General features: G+C 46.5%; 1 protein-coding gene across 2 annotated transcripts in view; it reads right to left on the bottom strand.

The window, feature by feature from the left end:
- LOC119387173 (adenylate cyclase type 5) overlaps window positions 1-16,727 on the bottom strand; it is a 179,115-nt gene that overhangs the window by 115,207 nt on the left and 47,181 nt on the right. The gene's annotated exons all lie outside the window — the stretch shown is intronic.

Raw genomic sequence — 16,727 nt, 5'->3', positions numbered from 1 at the left:
CGGCGCTTCGCGTCAAACCGCGTGTTCGGGCTGGCTGGCGTCCCCGCCGGTCGCGTTGGTCACCGCCGGTCTTCGCCTGCTGCTGCGCCGGGACTAACAGCCCGCAACACAGCACACATGTTTCCCGACGTATTGCCAAATGGCGTCCATATCTCATGCAGCGCGTCTTCTATCGTCTTTAGACGACATTTGCAGCGAAGCACGCAGATACGAGGCCAATTTTTTGGTTTGGATTAGCGTGATGCTGTGAGCGAGGCCAACGCTTTTACGACGCTTGGGCTTAGGTCGCCACCTCGCGGCGTCTTATGGCATTGACAAAATTGAATTTCTATTGAAAACGCGCCGAATGGGACGGACGTGTAACGTGTTTCTGTTGCAATGCAAGCGGAGGCGACGCTGTTATTGTAATTGACCTGGAGTGCTATTTACTGCACACCGTCCCAGAGGGCAACACCACCCCGCCGACCGGGAGATTGTAGATAAAATTTGTAATGGTGGCGTTTGCAAAGCCAATCTAGAGTCTGTTACCGTGGCGCAGTGGATAGCGTGCCCTCTGGGCCAATCAAAGTTGTTGGGACCGATGCGGAATTGACAATATGGCGGAATTGACAGTGTCCAGAATAGCACCTTTGACGGAACCTTTGCTATTCGTTCTTTCTTGACTGCGTTCATGTTTACTTCCACCGTCATTTCGCGCGCAGGAAATGCGCACTGGCAAGTCTTGTGCAGACCCCGGCATAAAACACTTTCGTGTTAAAAAAAGAAGAAAAGCTGCAGCCATCGGTTGCGGCTGGCTATTATACTGGAACGAACGGCGATAGGCGCATGCCATGCAGCCACAGATGTCACAGGAAAATACGTGCTTCGTCGCTGTGATTACGCTACGAGGGGCGCGTAGGAAGTAACGGGAACGCATTCTGTTTAGATAGCCCACGAGGAGCTCGTAAAGTTTAACGAGGGGATAGTACGCGGAACTGGAGCCAGGTGCACGAGCCATGTGCAGACTTTCTTTTTTAAAGAGACGAGGCGCCTATTTAATAGGCAAAGCCGCGCCAGGAAGCAATATCACACAACTCTGTTTCCTTGAATGCATACTGTGTTTTCATTGAAACCCCTTCCAGTTCGGCAGCCTGAAATTCATAGTGTCCTCTTCTTCTTCTTCTGCTCAGAAGGTCACAGTGACGACGCAAAAGCAAGGAACGAGCAAATGTAGCGAAGCTAGAGCGAAATCGGGACACTAGATTTCGTGGTGAAATGAACTTGCGGTGGAAGCGACATTCCAGCCAGAAACCTCAGAACCTCAGTCTCTTTCTGGGGGGCGTTGTTCAGAAGACGTCCATCGGCGAACAGTTGAGTGTACATATGAATCGAAGAAAGCCGGCCGCCTCTAAGATCGCCCATTGTCGTCGATGTAATGAAGTGAATATGATACCGCGAGACAGGCTCTTCGGCGTGAGAGCTGTACCGTAAAGCGAAGTACCGACATCGGGCATCGGAAATTTGGCTTTGAATTCGAAATTACGCTGACTTCCTTTAATGAAATTATCATTTGGCACTTCACATCGCTCCTCGCCCTGCACACCGAACTGCACGATTTGAGATTGATTGATTGATTGATTGATTGATTGATTGATTGATTGATTGATTGATTGATTGATTGATTGATTGATTGATTGATTGATTGATTGATTGATTGATTGATTGATTGATTGATTGATATTACAGTAATGAAGTAAAACTAGCTATGAGAAACGGCGCAGCGATGCCCTTTGATTAACTTTCACCAGTTTGAGTAATCTTTTCACATGTTCCGAAGTGTAAGCGCTCTAACTTTTTATTCACCCAACACAAACCCAAATGTGGCCGCTTCGATCAGGAATCGAACGCGTGACTTTGGGCTCATTCTAGGAAAGCGCCGTAGCCATACTCGACCATACGGCAGCTGTATACTATACACAGGCGAAAACAGTTAGCGGCAGTGAGGTATTTCATTCTCTACTTCCGTCGCCCCCCCCCCCCCTCCCTCCCTCCCTCTCTCTCTTCTCTCGCCACCTTTTGTTTGCGCATTGCAGACCGACGATAAGATAACCTTAGCAAAACTGACTCACGGCGGCCGCACTGCAGCAGCGCAGCGTGTACTGGCGTTGTTTGCCAAGCGCGCGCGGCCAGCGGGTTGCTTCCGCCGTCGCCATCAATCGCTGTCTCCTTCAGGGTTTTTCCTTCGCGACACGGCGACTGCTACGTGTACACCGTCACTATCCCGTCTGGCGCTATACCATACCGTTGACTCTTGAAACGCTTTATTATGGTATATACGACTGCTCGAGCTGACGGCGACAATCGCGTTTGTGATATATATTTTTCTTTCTTGGATGGCACACAATGGTCTGTTGTTTTCGACTGTCTTCGAGGTCGTATATACGTTAGAAACATGGTCAAGAAAAAAGTAAGAAAAGACAAAGATGGTACCAATTCCCGTGCCAAGGGCCAAGGGCCAAGGACAACCTCCTATACGCTTAATCAGTGCCTTTCATCTACTTCCTTGCGATTCCCTCCTTGATTCCGCCATTTTCGGCCTGGCGGCGGTAAGCGCTACTGCTGATTGATTGCCACTCGGGCTTCGATCCGGAACTGCTCTATTAAGGAGTCGAGCGTTGCAGCCGGTTTTAGCATCCAGCGCCGCGCAGCCGCGACGGGCGCCGCGTAGAAGACACCACTGTGGGAAGACAGTATTAAGGGGCCTGCGTGGAAGTGCCGATCAATTACGATCCGTGCAGCGATGATGCTGTCTTATTCATAGCTGATGAACGTCGTGCAATTAAAGGCGAGCTTCGATGGGGAAGGAACCACGCAGAGATCCCGGCGCGACAGGAGTAACGACATGGTTGAGGCTTTGAGTTCCAGCTCTTTAGCGTATAAGGAATTGCTAATTAGTCCGTAACCCATAAATGGTAAGACTCTTCACGGATTTTTCTCGCCCGCTGTAGCCTCGCCATATTTATGCAAGACGGTCGTATTCGGCGTGCTTATATGCCAAGCATTGCAAGAATGTATAGCATTGCTTCTCGTAGTTTTTAACGTGACGAGGCCCCAGCCCACACAAGTGCCGTCACAAATCCTTGAGCTGCACACTACTATTGAGATTCCGGCTAAAGTACTAGCTAGAAAAAATTGCAACCATGGTATGCCACTTTCATACCGCTTCCTCTCGTACATCTCAAAGAGTTGCAAGTAAAAGAAAAAGAGAGGTTCATTAAAGGATGATAAGTATAAAGCGAAGAGTTTAGTACGAAGGAACAAACACTAAGGTGCAACGAAGCCGAGATGCAATGAATCAGGCCGCACTTAGCGGAGCGTTCGAGATATCAGAAAATTAATGTTAGAGCGAGGAGAGAATTCAAAGATATTATTTCGTCCTTCGCGATTTCTCAAACGCAAAAGTGCTCTTTTGCGGGCGCTTGAACAACTAGCGCAAATGAAGAAATTGTAAGGAATTGTAAGCTCGTTTGCTCAACCAACGGCGCATTCAATAGTCAAGGAAACTTGCTAAAGCCGGAAACTTCCGATAGCGACACGCAGTGTTTCTGGGGAAATGGCGCAATGCATCGGGTAGCGACTGCGGCCGCAGTTCAAGCTAGTCTGCCTTAACCAAGTGAACTTTGCTGTAATCCGAAAAGTTGAGGTGCAGGCTAATACAGTAAGCTCACCATACAGCTAACTTTAGCGCAGCGCTTCGCACAAAACCCGGAAAGACAATTGATGGGCTAGTTGTCGCACTTTTATACGCGCAGACCAGGAAGCTAGCAATCAATTACGCAAGAGCTAATTAATTGCGTCTAGCTGACGGTTAATCAGTCCTAGCGCAGCAAACTATTTATCCTTACCGCGCACTGCCATCTCTGTTATAACATGCCAACACACCAATCGTGCCGTGGTTGAATGTTTTATGTTTTATACCCGAAACAAGACCAGAAATTGAGATCACAACTAAAGGTTATGTGTGTACGCGTTGTTACCGGCAGTTATTCCTTTCTTCCCAATTGGTATTTTAGTACGTGACGTAGTGAGGCTGGCTGCATGTCAGTTCAGTTGTGGACACGAGATTGCGTAAGTTCTGTAGTAGTATAACACGAGAGGCACTGGTGCTTCGTTAATACGAGGAATTCGTTAACACGGTTTGTCATTTTTTTCTCAATGAATTCCATTTATTTATGTCTCTGTCCCATTATATGAAAGTCTTGCACACATCTAAATAAGGCATGAGGAATCCAAGGAACGTTCCTGCACCAGCCACCATTATAACGACCGGCGTCATCTACTCCGATCACCTGGACCCAAGATCATTGTCGGTGCTAAAAAAAGTTCATCTTCAACCCAATCTCAGAAAGCGACAGAAGAAGAGCTGCAGTTCCTGAAGCCGACAGGCGTCGACTTCAGAAACCTCTACATGTATTCTTCTATAAATAAGACATCTTCGAAGTTTCTGCTTTGATTCTTTTTACTGTTATTTCATCCCCTAATGGTTGCGCAGACGCATATCTAGTTGACCTTCCTTAACAGGGCAGTGTTCTGATACAGATAATGGCATTGTAGGTGGCATACAGACCCCCATGAGGCTGTTTGCAGACGACTGTAGACGGATACAACTTAAGAAGGCAGGAGAGGTCCCGCCCAGACGACCGAAGCGCGGCTGCCGATCGCCTACGCGACTAAAGAAATAGTCCCGCGCATGCACGCGCCGATGTTCTCCGAAGGCGGAGCCACCGGCCGTCCCGCTCATGACGTCAGTCCCGAGTGCGCGCCCACTGGTGCAGGCTTGTGTTCATCCGCCTTTGAGGAGAAAATGCCACTGCCTTCTAAAGTTGTGTCCCACTATAGAAGGCGAAAGCCATCTTCTTTTTCTTCTCAGTCGATGTATTGATCCTCCCACACCCCCCTCCGAAAGCTTTCTGCACTTAATGTGGTTTTGCACTGCCTCCAGTATCGGAGGCCCATTGCAAGCTTTCTGCATCTCACCTGGTTTTGCCCTGCCTCCGTGATCGGCGCATCTGTGACCGAACGACGACATCAGGTAATGAGTTCATTATGCGCCGTCACGTTATGGGACGTCATGATGACGTCACCAATTTTGGCGACCTGTGACGTCATAATGACGTGATATGCTGATGTCATCACGCGATGATGATTTCTTGCATCGCTCGTGTTGATGCCGACGCCGCCGACGGTCAATTTTCGCGTTTTATGCGGCATGTAAGGCTTTTTCTCGCCTTAATACTAAGTGCTATCACGTCCGTTCTTCAAGTAAAAAATGCGAACTTCAAACACAGTCCAAAATTGAAAAACACAATGTTAAAGTGTTTAGGAGCGCAAATACCTTGGTGTTTACTTCACGCATAAACTTAAATGGCACGCGCACATCCAGCATTCAATATGTAATACAATTAAAGTGTTTTTTTTATTCGGTGAATTTTCAAATGAGAGTCCAAAGATATTAGAGAAACACTTTATTTTTTTTTTATGTCAGATCTGTCCTGGTCAGATGTACTTGGGAGCAATATCAGGACTACTTGATACAAATAACAGAAAAACTTCGAAATAAGGCTACCCGCTTCGTCTCGAATAATTACAACCTTTTCCAAAATGTCACCGAGATAGAAGGCTTGCTGGGCTGGGAAACGTTAATCACCCGAAGAAAACAATTAAGGCTCAAGTTCTGCCCCCGTATCATCTATATCCGCAAGTATACCTGCTGGAACCAACTTATGTCTCCACTTGGCACGACCACTCGAAGAACGTGCGCTAATACAATTGTAACACGAACAGTTTTTCCACATCCTTCTTTACACAAACTGTGCGACACTGAGAGCTTGCTGTAAGAATGTGTTTCAGTGTCCGATAATCACGATTTTTATTCCAGGCTCAGCTTGTGAAAACATATCATTCTCATAATTTTGTTTTTAAGCTTTTGTGAACCGCAATTTCGTTTTGAAATAATGTGAACTTGTGTGTTATACATTGACTTTAACTTTGTTTTATGTATTTTATTGCTGATTACTGTAAACAATTTAGCGCATCATACGGTCTCCACTGCGATAATGCCCCCGAGATGACGCAGGTATGCAGTAAATAAAAAAAAAATTCATCTATTGTCCCCTAGCTCTTTACCATGTTTCGTAAGAAGGCTGCGGGGATGCGATCGAGGACAATATTTCCGTTCGGTATAAGATAAGCGCTAACCACGAATGATAACAACGTCCTTATAACAGAAAAACTGCGGCATGGTTAAGTGTATTCTTTGCCATAAGCGTAAACAAGACTCCGATAAGTATTCCCGGTACACGCGGAATGTGGCCGGAGGTTACCAATGCGGAACTCACAGAGGACACGGAAGGGCGCAGACAGGAAGTAATGTTATGTTGACTGTGGTAAAGTAGACGCAAGGGACGAAGCAGGCAGGGGAGGTCGGTTATACTGAGGGCCTTACATACGTAAATATTTAGCGTGAGATAGACAGCGTGGTCATCTAGGCGGTGAGGAAGGTTCTAACCGTCTTCGCTAACGGTATTTGCCGCGTTCTGTGGGTGAAAAAAAAAAAGGTTGAGCGGAATTATGGCTCCATGTGGGACACGTCCTCGGCTCATCGAAGCTTCTTGCGCGCCCTTGTTTTTACGTAGGCCGAATGCCTAGAAGCACTATGAAAAGAACTAAGACATACGAGCAGTTGGGGCATGTCGTTTCTCTGTCTCCAGGCAAATCCCTATCGAATAAGTAGGATTAAATACACGAAAACCGGGCAACGTACTCGTGCTCTTATGAGGTTCTTTCGGACGTTCCGTAACTGTAGTCTCGTTCAGTTACAGCACTAATACGTTCACATGGTATTCTCAAGGTCACAGAAACCATCGTGAGTGAACCAACAAGACAGGACACCAGGAAGGAACAGACGATCACAGGCTTGTAGTAGATAAACCTCTAGATCTGCCTTCAATAAAATCAGTTATTAGTTTGCGCCTGCGCTCGTCTGTTCCTTTCTGGTGTCCTGTCTCGTTGCGCTACTCACGATGGTTTCTATGTCCAAACACCAACTAGCCCAACAGTCAACTCTTTTAAAGTATAACTCTGAAGGTCCTGAAGCGCGCCTGCGCAAAATTTGCGTTATACGAGGGATAAGAGTTAAGACGACGAACCCGCCACTTTGGCCTAGTGGTTACTTATGGCGCTCGACTGCTGACGCGAAGGTCGCGGGGTCGAATCCCGGCCGCAACGGCCGCATTTCGATGGAGGCGAAATGCTAGAGGCCCGTGTACTTGAGATTCAGGGGCACGTCAAAGAACCCAAGTGGCCGAAATTTTTGGAGCCCTCTACTACGGTGTCCCTCATGAACATGTCGTGGTTTTGGGACGGAAAACCCTAATAATAATTGTTAATCAAGACGACGAGGGCGTATTCTCGGCTAAGTAATTTTCATCATGCAATCCTTGAATAAGTCCAGTGGGCAGGACGTCCGTCGCTCCAATGAGGCTTCGTGTAAGGACAATACGTCACGCGTAAACGAAAGTATCCTCGAATAAGATCGCACTAGACTGCTAGATAGCCGGTTCGATATCTCGAGGCAGCTACCGTGGAACGAAGAAATGCAGAGCGGAAGATCACGAGCAATCCACAGAAAGGACGGACTGATATGGGGAATGAGGGCCATACCTGGCTCATGCTTCGCACAGTTGCCTGCCCTATGGCATCCGCCAACCTCTTGTGCAGTCTACGGACGTGACACTACACTACTGGTCCGTCTGCAGCTTCAAGTGGCCTTCTCAAATGTTTATTAATTTATTATTGCAATAGCTGATAGCCCTTTATGTGAACTCTGCAGGCGTAGTGAAACAGTCGCGCACCTTCTCCGTGAGTGCACCCGCTCTCACTCCGAGGGAGCAGCCATCACAACCGCACTAGGCCAGCTGTACAACCGCCCCCTCACAGATAACAAAATCTCAGGGCACTGCCAAACCCGGTCCACAACGCGAGCCCCTCTGAGGGCGTTGTTGCGGTTTTCTTCGAGAAACTGGACTAAATGACAAATTCTGACCACTCACAACAATGCTGGTGCGTCGTACTTGTACGGAGCTACAGTCGTGACTTTGTAGCGTGGTTACAGACTCTTCTTCTCTTTCATTCCTTTACACCCCCTTTCTCCTTGCAGGGTAGCAAACCGGAGACTTCCTCTGGTTAACCTCCCAGTCTTTCCTTTATCTTTCGCTCTCTCTCCCCTTACGGCGTAATTAGAGTTAAATATATGCCCCCCCCCCCCCCTTGTCAGTGTAGCTATTTGACACAGTAAATTCCAGGGCAAACGTGCACAACTTCGCCGATACTGCCGCGGGATGCCATCGGCGAGCCACGGGCCATCAACGGCGCTAAGTAGATGCGGACAGAGGACAACAGGACTGGCGCCAACGTTACAACCGGCGGGTCACAGGCGCGTCTTTCACAGCTAATAGATGCGACGTACGACAGGTTCCAGGAATACCGAGCGTTTCTTGTCGTTCCATTCATCGACCTCTCACATTCCCGAGCGCGACGCCAGCTGCTCCGGTCAGGGCGCGTTGCTTTTTGTGACTCACACCGCGTACGTACGCGCATTCTTTACCGAGAATACTGCAGTATCACTTTGGGAAACAAAAACTTCGACACCAACAATTGCCTCCATTGTTCCCGCCGATGCAAGACACCTAAACTGACGTCGAAGCCGACGCAGGAAGCTGAGAATAGCTTCGCTAATGTCTGCTATAAATATCCGCTCCCTGCGGCGAAAATTAGCTCTACATATATGAAGAAATGAAAGAAGAGAAGGAAGGTACAGTTCAGAGCTTGGCTGTCGGAAACAGCTGGTGTTCGACCGTGGCTTCACGCGCGGTCACATGAAGCCGGTGATTAGGGATATGTGTCGAGCCGCGTCGATGGCTCCGAGTGGCTCGTTATCGCAAAGGCCGGACGAAGTTCAGGTGGCATTTCGAGGGCACCGGGTCATTTGCGAGAACGGTTCCACCGTTAGCCTTCGTCGGTAAAAAACTAAAGCTTCATTTACAGTTTTTTCTTTTCTTTAACGCGAAGGAGTTAAGTCAGGGCCCGTATTCTCAAACGATCGCAAAAGGCGATAGTATCGCGTTTGGTGACGTAGAATTTGATGCGTTCAATAAGTAAAAAAAACACTTGCCTGTGACGTCATTGTTGCAACTGGCCGTTGGTAGTACGAATGTCTCACAACACAGGAGTGAGCGCATTGTGCGAGAGCAGAACAACCCGAGTGCGGCGTTTTCGAGCGTGTGCTGCTGCTTCTACTCAGTGGCCAGGCTTGGCCGGCTTGGCTGTGGCTACTTGAAGTATAAGACGTGTTGAAAGTGCTTTCAACGTTTTTTTGTTCGATTATTTAATGCGCAGTATAATATTTAAAGAATGCAACTTTGCGTGAAACGTATTTTCGTTGAGAGTTTAACACGGCGTACTCGGAGAGTTCAGCTGTAGCGTGCCGCCGCAGCGACATCGTCTCAAGATCTCAACATGTTGCCGGCTCGCGATAAGCCACGCGAGCAACGCACGGTTCATATTCCTGGAACGTTCAAACCACGAAAAAAGACGCGCTGGCAAAGAACGAGTGCTGATAACACCCCAAGGTAATGCTCGATGAAAGCTTCAGCGTAAAAGATGCTGCGTATATCCACCGAGGATTGAATACTAGAAGCTACCGCCTACGTCAATGAAATGCTAGACTTCACCACGAACCGACGTTTAACGGTGCCTTCGTTTATTGCAAATATGTCGAGAGCACCGTCGAGCACCATGACGCAAAATTGACGTCGGCGGAATTACCAGATGGCGCCCTGACTTTTCCGGTTTGCTCAATAGCCAATCAGCGCGCACCAAAGGCGATACTTTTGCGATTGTCGCCTTTTGGGAATACGGGCCCAGCAGCCACACCTATTCGTTATCGCAGACAACTGTTTCGGTCGCTACGTATTCTCCCGTACTAACAGCGGCGAGCATATTGCTGTTACACTTAAAAAAACAAACTTGGAGGGCGCTTGAGCATTGCCTTCAAGAGTAGAACGCGATCGCGTAACAGTAGAACGCGATCGAGTAGAACGCGATCGCGCTGCAAAGTTCAACTATAAGAAGGGCTCCGTGTTTTCGGTGTTTATTTCTCGTAAATCTCCAATTCTCCAAAATTCGGAGTTTTGCATTATTCTCAAAACCCCAAAATCTTCGATCAATTTATATCTGAATACTAAAACATCAAAACACACGAAACACATTATATTTTTCTAGAAGCTTTGAATGCACAAAAATATATACGCGCAAGCGAAATAGTTGAACACAAAACACATGTATTTGTGCGTATAACAACCTTAGCTTAAAGCTTATTGTAACACACGCAACCATACTTTGCGAGGTCGCTGTTAGTGATCGAAGCGCGCTCCTTTCGATTGACGACTCTCAGCTTTGAAAATGCCATTTCAACGTTAGCGTTAGAAACAGAAAAGCGCCAGAAGATGCAGAGCGCAGCGAGAAAGCACTGGCCACTGGACATTGTGAAGTCTCTAAAACGACAGCGGTTACACAATTTTACATATTTCACAGCACTGATAGTTCCCAAATCACTCAGGAGCTGGCTCATGTCAGTTTCAAGAAGCACTAATTGAAAAATAGGCGTATTGCTTTCGAACACACAGGGCAGCTGATGCTTCACATTTGGATTCACAATTAGAGCATAGTACCAAAACGATTCTTTGGTCTACTGGAGTTGATCGCACAGGCTCCTCTCAGACGTCTGTCTCCACTTTTCGGCGACAGCAGCGTAGCATCCGTGAAAGTCTGTGACAGTCGTTATGCGGCCAGTCTCGTCAAGGAGGTCCAACTGACTTGTGACATCTGATGCGAAGGCCTCGTTGGATCATGCCATTGGCTGATGAGTGCTTGCAAACGAACCCCCAGTATGGGATAAACTTGGTGTACCAGGGTACTCTCTGCCTCAAGTTCCTTAATGATTGAGAGCACGGCGCACGAATTCGTCTTCAGAATCCTCATCTTAACGAGTAAGTCGTGCACAACTTCAGGCGATGCACAAATAAGACTCTTGAGCTACTCACACTTCGTTCCCTTGGCTTCGTTGCTTCTCAAGAAAGACAAAATGGTGCGCCAGTGGTCCAAAATGTCTTCTAGAGCTTCATAAAAAGAGAACCGCCTCGACGGACATACGGTCTTCAGCGGCTTGGTGGTTATGCCCATGGCCAAGCACACAAGACCAAACTTACGGCGCAGCTCCCGCGACGACTTCAACAAGGCAGGAAAGGGCACAACAAAATCGTGAACTACGCTAAACGAGCTTGTCCTGATTCCATACTCCAGAGCGTTGTTAAGTAGGTGGCACGGATCTTTGAAGTGAAGCGCCTTGAATTCGGGGTTGGAGATTTGCAAGTCCCTGTGAAGCTTCTGCATGTAGGAAGCGCAGTCGGAGCACAATACAGCTACGTCGCCTAATACAGCTACGCGCGGTACACTTTAAATCGGTCAAACCAGAAGATGTATCGCGAAATGGTGGAAGCCCGCGTGCTTAGATTTAGGTGCACGTTGAAAAACACCAGATGGTCAAAATTTCCGAAGCCCTCCACTACGGCGCCCCTCATAATCATATTGTCGTTTTGGGGCGTAAAACCTCAGATATTATATTACAGAAGATGTATCAATGAGCGCTTAGAACTTGCCCTTTTGATAAAGCACGGAAGCAGGTCATATTGGCCTTCGAAATCGGGGTTTATCGGATAAATCCGAATTGTCAAAAATTTCACCGGTGAATGTTTATCGGATTTTTTCGGATAAAACCGAGAACACGGTGCCCTAACTATAAGCAAACGAAGTTAATCCTTGCGCTGTTTGTAAAATGTAGTCCATCGGCACAGAATAGACGAAATGACACTCAGCAGCGACTACCACCGCGCTGGCACTGAGCCGTGTAAAATCACGCGCCGATGGGGGAAGTTAACGCGTTTGCTAGTTCAGTGACGAGTGGAAAACAAGAAGAATGCAAGCTGCAAAATTGAGCCGCATACTACAGAGGGATGAAATGCTAGAATGCGCTTAGACTGATAAACATAACAGCTGTTTCTTATTAAGCCCCGTGAGCCGCCTTTTTCACATAGTTTAACAACCTTTATGTGAGAATAGATATCTGGGAGTGAATTAACAACGCTCCGTGTTCGTGAGGGTCTTTTAGTGGCAAGAGAAACTATAGTGACACTCTGGTTTCTCTTCCAGGCACTTCCGGTCGAACACTCACTTCCGGTTTTCCGAATACTCAGAAAATTTGTTTTAAAAAGTGAAAGCAGTTCGAAATCGATGGTCTTTGCGCAAGTTAAGACTTATATTGGATACGTATGATACCAGAGCATAAGTTTACCTAAGACGGGCCCGTAGCCAGGAATTTTTTCGGGGTGGGGGGGCACTTGCTTAAAGCCTTGACCATTTGAGAAAAACGCCTATTTTCATTATTTATTTTTGGTAAAACACCATGTATCCTAAAAATTTCGGGGGGGGGGGGGGCGCCCCCTCCCTGGCTACGGGCCTGACCTAAGGTAAAAGTCAACTAACTGTCAGGATAACTAATTAAACTCAATTGAACGAGTTCACTGAAAGAGCAGACACTTTTCTTGTGAGCAGCGGCGATCGTTGCGGCAGCTGGCGGAGCAGATCTCAACGATGCTCTTCTTTCTGCGTGGCCTCTGAGATCCGTTTCGGCGGCGCGCCGAAACACAAAGCTAGCCCGAGGAATACACCAGGGCACAGGAACGCCGACACGCGAGCGCCACTACCAGACCCCTAAGTCAAGGATTAGGGTCGCCTCCAGATTATTTATCATTATTATTATTTTTTTGTTATTGACCACTTAGTTTCGTTAACGATATATCTTACATCAGGATTGGCCATATTTTTATCTTTTACGAACGATCCTGGCGTGAAGCTTGTTTCGCGAATACAGGTGTAGTTTTCTGACTAGGCCTTAAGAATGGAAAGAATAATGGCGGCTGACAAGGGTAACTAGCGAACAACAAGAACAAAGACAAAATTGCGGGCAGTTTGCACTAAGTCGAGCAAAGCTTGGCACAGCGAAGCACGGGAACGTCGCCGCTCCTACTCCTCGTCGACCGACACGTCTAACTTCGAGATGCGCGGCTTCCTCCTCGGGAGTACGCAGCCAGGTTATGCACTATAGAGCGGAGGTTGCGCGCGATGTCTCCGTCGGTGGGTGTGGCTTAGCTACTGAGCGAATTGGCCAGGTGATGCGGTATGTGGTAGCTGGACGACGCTATGCTTGCTTCCTCTTTCTGCCTTATTTTTTTCTCCCTCTCTCTCTCTATTTCTTTCTTTCTCTTTCGTTTATCTTCTCTTTCTTTTTTCTTTCTGCATTTTTTCTCTCCATTTCTCTCTTCTCATTCTTTCAGTGCTATGATTTACTCTCTCCCCTCCTCCATCCCCTCCTCCTTCTCACGCTCACTTCCCTTTCCCACCGCCTGGCTACACTATATACAAGGCTATGCTACGCTCTGCTAGCGTGCCTGGATAGCCTAGTGATTACGACGCTAGCCTTCGTATCGAGGGTACGCGAGTTCGATTTCCGCCTCGTAAAGAATTATTTTTCGGCAAGAATTTCTCTCTTTCTCTTTCTTTATGTCTTTCTTCGCGTCTCTCTATTTCTTTCTCTCTTTCTAACTCTCTCTCTCTGTTCTCGTTCTCAGGGTTATTACAGGCCATGCCGTAGCGGTGAGTAGTGGGATTTGCCCCAAATTCTGTGGCGCGCACCCGTTCATGATGATGATACTTTTCGGGCACGGTCACACACTTTACGCCGAGTTAGAACAGCTTCGCTCTTAAAAACTCCGAAAACTCAGTATGACTCAGAGCATTGGACAACTTAGCAAAACTCTGCGGAAATTTGCCAATCGAACACTTTCGATGCTGACAAGCTGATCTGCTATAATGAAATTGTGCAAGCAAGGAAATGGACACATGCTACAGGGACGCGTTGAAATAAATAAATAAATAAATAAATAAATAAATAAATAAATAAATAAATAAATAAATAAATAAATAAACCCTGTTCCCCGCGACTTTTCACAGTGGCCCCGGTAACGTAATATTTAAAGACAGAAGCATTTATTGACGTTTCAGCTTATTTACGTACAAGTTTTAACACCTTTATCAGTTTATAAAGGGTTAAAAAAATAGGTGTGGTTAAAAAAATAGGTTGTCCCCAAACCGTTTGTCAGTTCGTGTCCTCACTCCGCACCCTTCGTTTTTGCGCCATACATATTTTACTGAAGTAATGAACCAACTAGAGCTCAGCAACAAGCCTTGCTGTAAAGGGTGTTTAATGGTCGACTGACTAATGCACCTTCGCGTTTAAAGGGTAAAATAAAGTCGTAGGTAGGACTTTTGGTTGCAAGTAAAAAAAAAAAAACGCCAGGCCTGCGCGGAAAGCGCAGCACAGTCACAGCGAAAGCTGGAAGAGCGGCACTTCTAGAGCCGGTTGTAAACTCTCTTGTGGCTACTAATACAAGCACACTAGCAACGTACCCACTACGCCACAAATCATAATTTTGTGAGGTTGGGAGGCACCCACCACGACATTATTCGTCATTCTGCGGAGAAGCGAGGTACCACCTTTAAGGCATTTTGTGCACTTTTTTGATGCGACGGTTGATGACGATGAAGAATTATGGCTGAGCCCTTTGTAATGGTTTGGAAGCTTTAAACGAACCACTAGTTACGTAATTCGCATTATGTGACGCCCGGTTGTTATAACTCTCCCACCACGCTTTATAGCATACGTTAAAGTGAAAAAGAGAGAGAGAGAGGGGGGAATTAACTTTATTGAGACCCTGAGGAAATTGATCATGGGAGCCTTATCGGCTTCCTTGGCAACCAATAGAAGTGCACTTGCGAGGAACCCACAACGCTATAAATCATCATAATTTTCGTGAAGTAGGGAAGAAGCCACTATGCAATTTTTCGTCATTCTGCGGAGAACCGTGGTACCCGCTAAACACCTGTAATGCATTATGTGCACTTTGTTGATGCTGTGGCTGATGACGATGAAGGATTATGGCAGAGCCCTTTGTAATGGGTTGGAAGCATTCAACAACCCACTCGTTGCGCGATTCGCATTGTGTGACGCCCTGTTACAGAATTCGCGTTGTGTGATGCCTGGTTGTTATTTTACTCTTCTACCACGCTACATTACATATGTTAATGTGGCTCCTTCTCGACATGAAGCCTGTATAGTGTCTTTTTGCAAGGCAGTTTCAAGCACCGGCATGGCTCTGAGGTAGAATACTGGGCTCCCACGCAGAGGGCCCAACCTCGTGCCATCCCGAACATTTTTTCTTATTTAGTTTTTTTTTTCTCATTTCGCGCGATAGTGGTTACGGACACCGGCGGCAGCGGGGACATGCTACAAGGGACGCGTTAAAATAAATAAATAAATAAATAAATAAATAAATAAATAAATAAATAAATAAATAAATAAATAAATAAATAAACCCTGTTCCCCGCGACTTTTCACAGTGGCCCCGGTAACGTAATATTTAAAGACAGAAGCATTTATTGACGTTTCAGCTTAATTACGTACACGTTTTAACACCTTTATCAGTTTATAAAGGGTTAAAAAAATAGGTGTGGTTAAAAAAATAGGTTGTCCCCAAACCGTTTGTCAGTTCGTGTCCTCACTCCGCACCCTTCGTTTTTGCGCCATACATATTTTACTGAAGTAATGTACCAACTAGAGCTCAGCAACAAGCCTTGCTGTAAAGGGTGTTTAATGGCGCCGTATATAGTTTAACAACTACGGCGCCAAAAACGGTCCTTGTTGTGATCTCATAACAGCTTTCGCTTTATAATGAGGACACCCGCAACAGACGGCACCCAGCAAATTTTCAGAGCTGTCGCCGCCAGTTTCTCTTGTTAGATATTTCTGTGCACACCAAGTGGTCAGGTGGACAAAATTTTTAGCGACACCTTTCGCGGTACGTGCAGTCACATCTCGCTGTCGTGCGTGACAATTTTTTTATACCGTAAAAGGTATTTGTGTTACCTATGAGACAACGAAACGCTCTCGAGTGCGAAAAAAGAAATTGAAGGACATATACTATTCATCTCGCAGAGAATAAAATGTTGCCGCGAAGCAAAATACACACTGACCAGTTTCAAGCGTTACATATAAACAAAGCGTACCAAAAGCGAACACATCGGCAAATGTTTTAATCGTCAGCAACTCTTTTTTCGTTGTTCGAATAATTGTGTTTATAGTATTTGCGTCTTTTAACGCTCTTTCCTTTCTTATCAGATATCTATATTTTATCTGCTACTTCCCGTAGTTCATAGACGGTTGCAACATCCGGCACTTCAGTGTCCAATTTGCCTAATAAATCACTAATTTAATAAGTGACAAAAACGTCCTCGATTACCATAGAACAAATTCTTAGGCTTTTTTACCCACTCTAAAGATTGAGCAGCCTTCACTATGACTGCAAGTTTTATTGAAGGGAATTTTTTTATTCCAGGGTTAAAAGAGAGCCGCAGGTTGTCCCTTCACATACGCCAAACGAAATCTTGCAGGGAGCGTTTACGCCACATCTCACTGACTTGCGACATAACAAAATAGCACGCAAAAAGACGAACGG

Source organism: Rhipicephalus sanguineus, chromosome 3, assembly GCF_013339695.2.
Source record: "Rhipicephalus sanguineus isolate Rsan-2018 chromosome 3, BIME_Rsan_1.4, whole genome shotgun sequence".
Classification (NCBI taxonomy): domain Eukaryota; kingdom Metazoa; phylum Arthropoda; class Arachnida; order Ixodida; family Ixodidae; genus Rhipicephalus; species Rhipicephalus sanguineus.
Note: the sequence above shows the minus strand (reverse complement) of the source record. Positions and strands in the feature narration are given on the sequence as shown.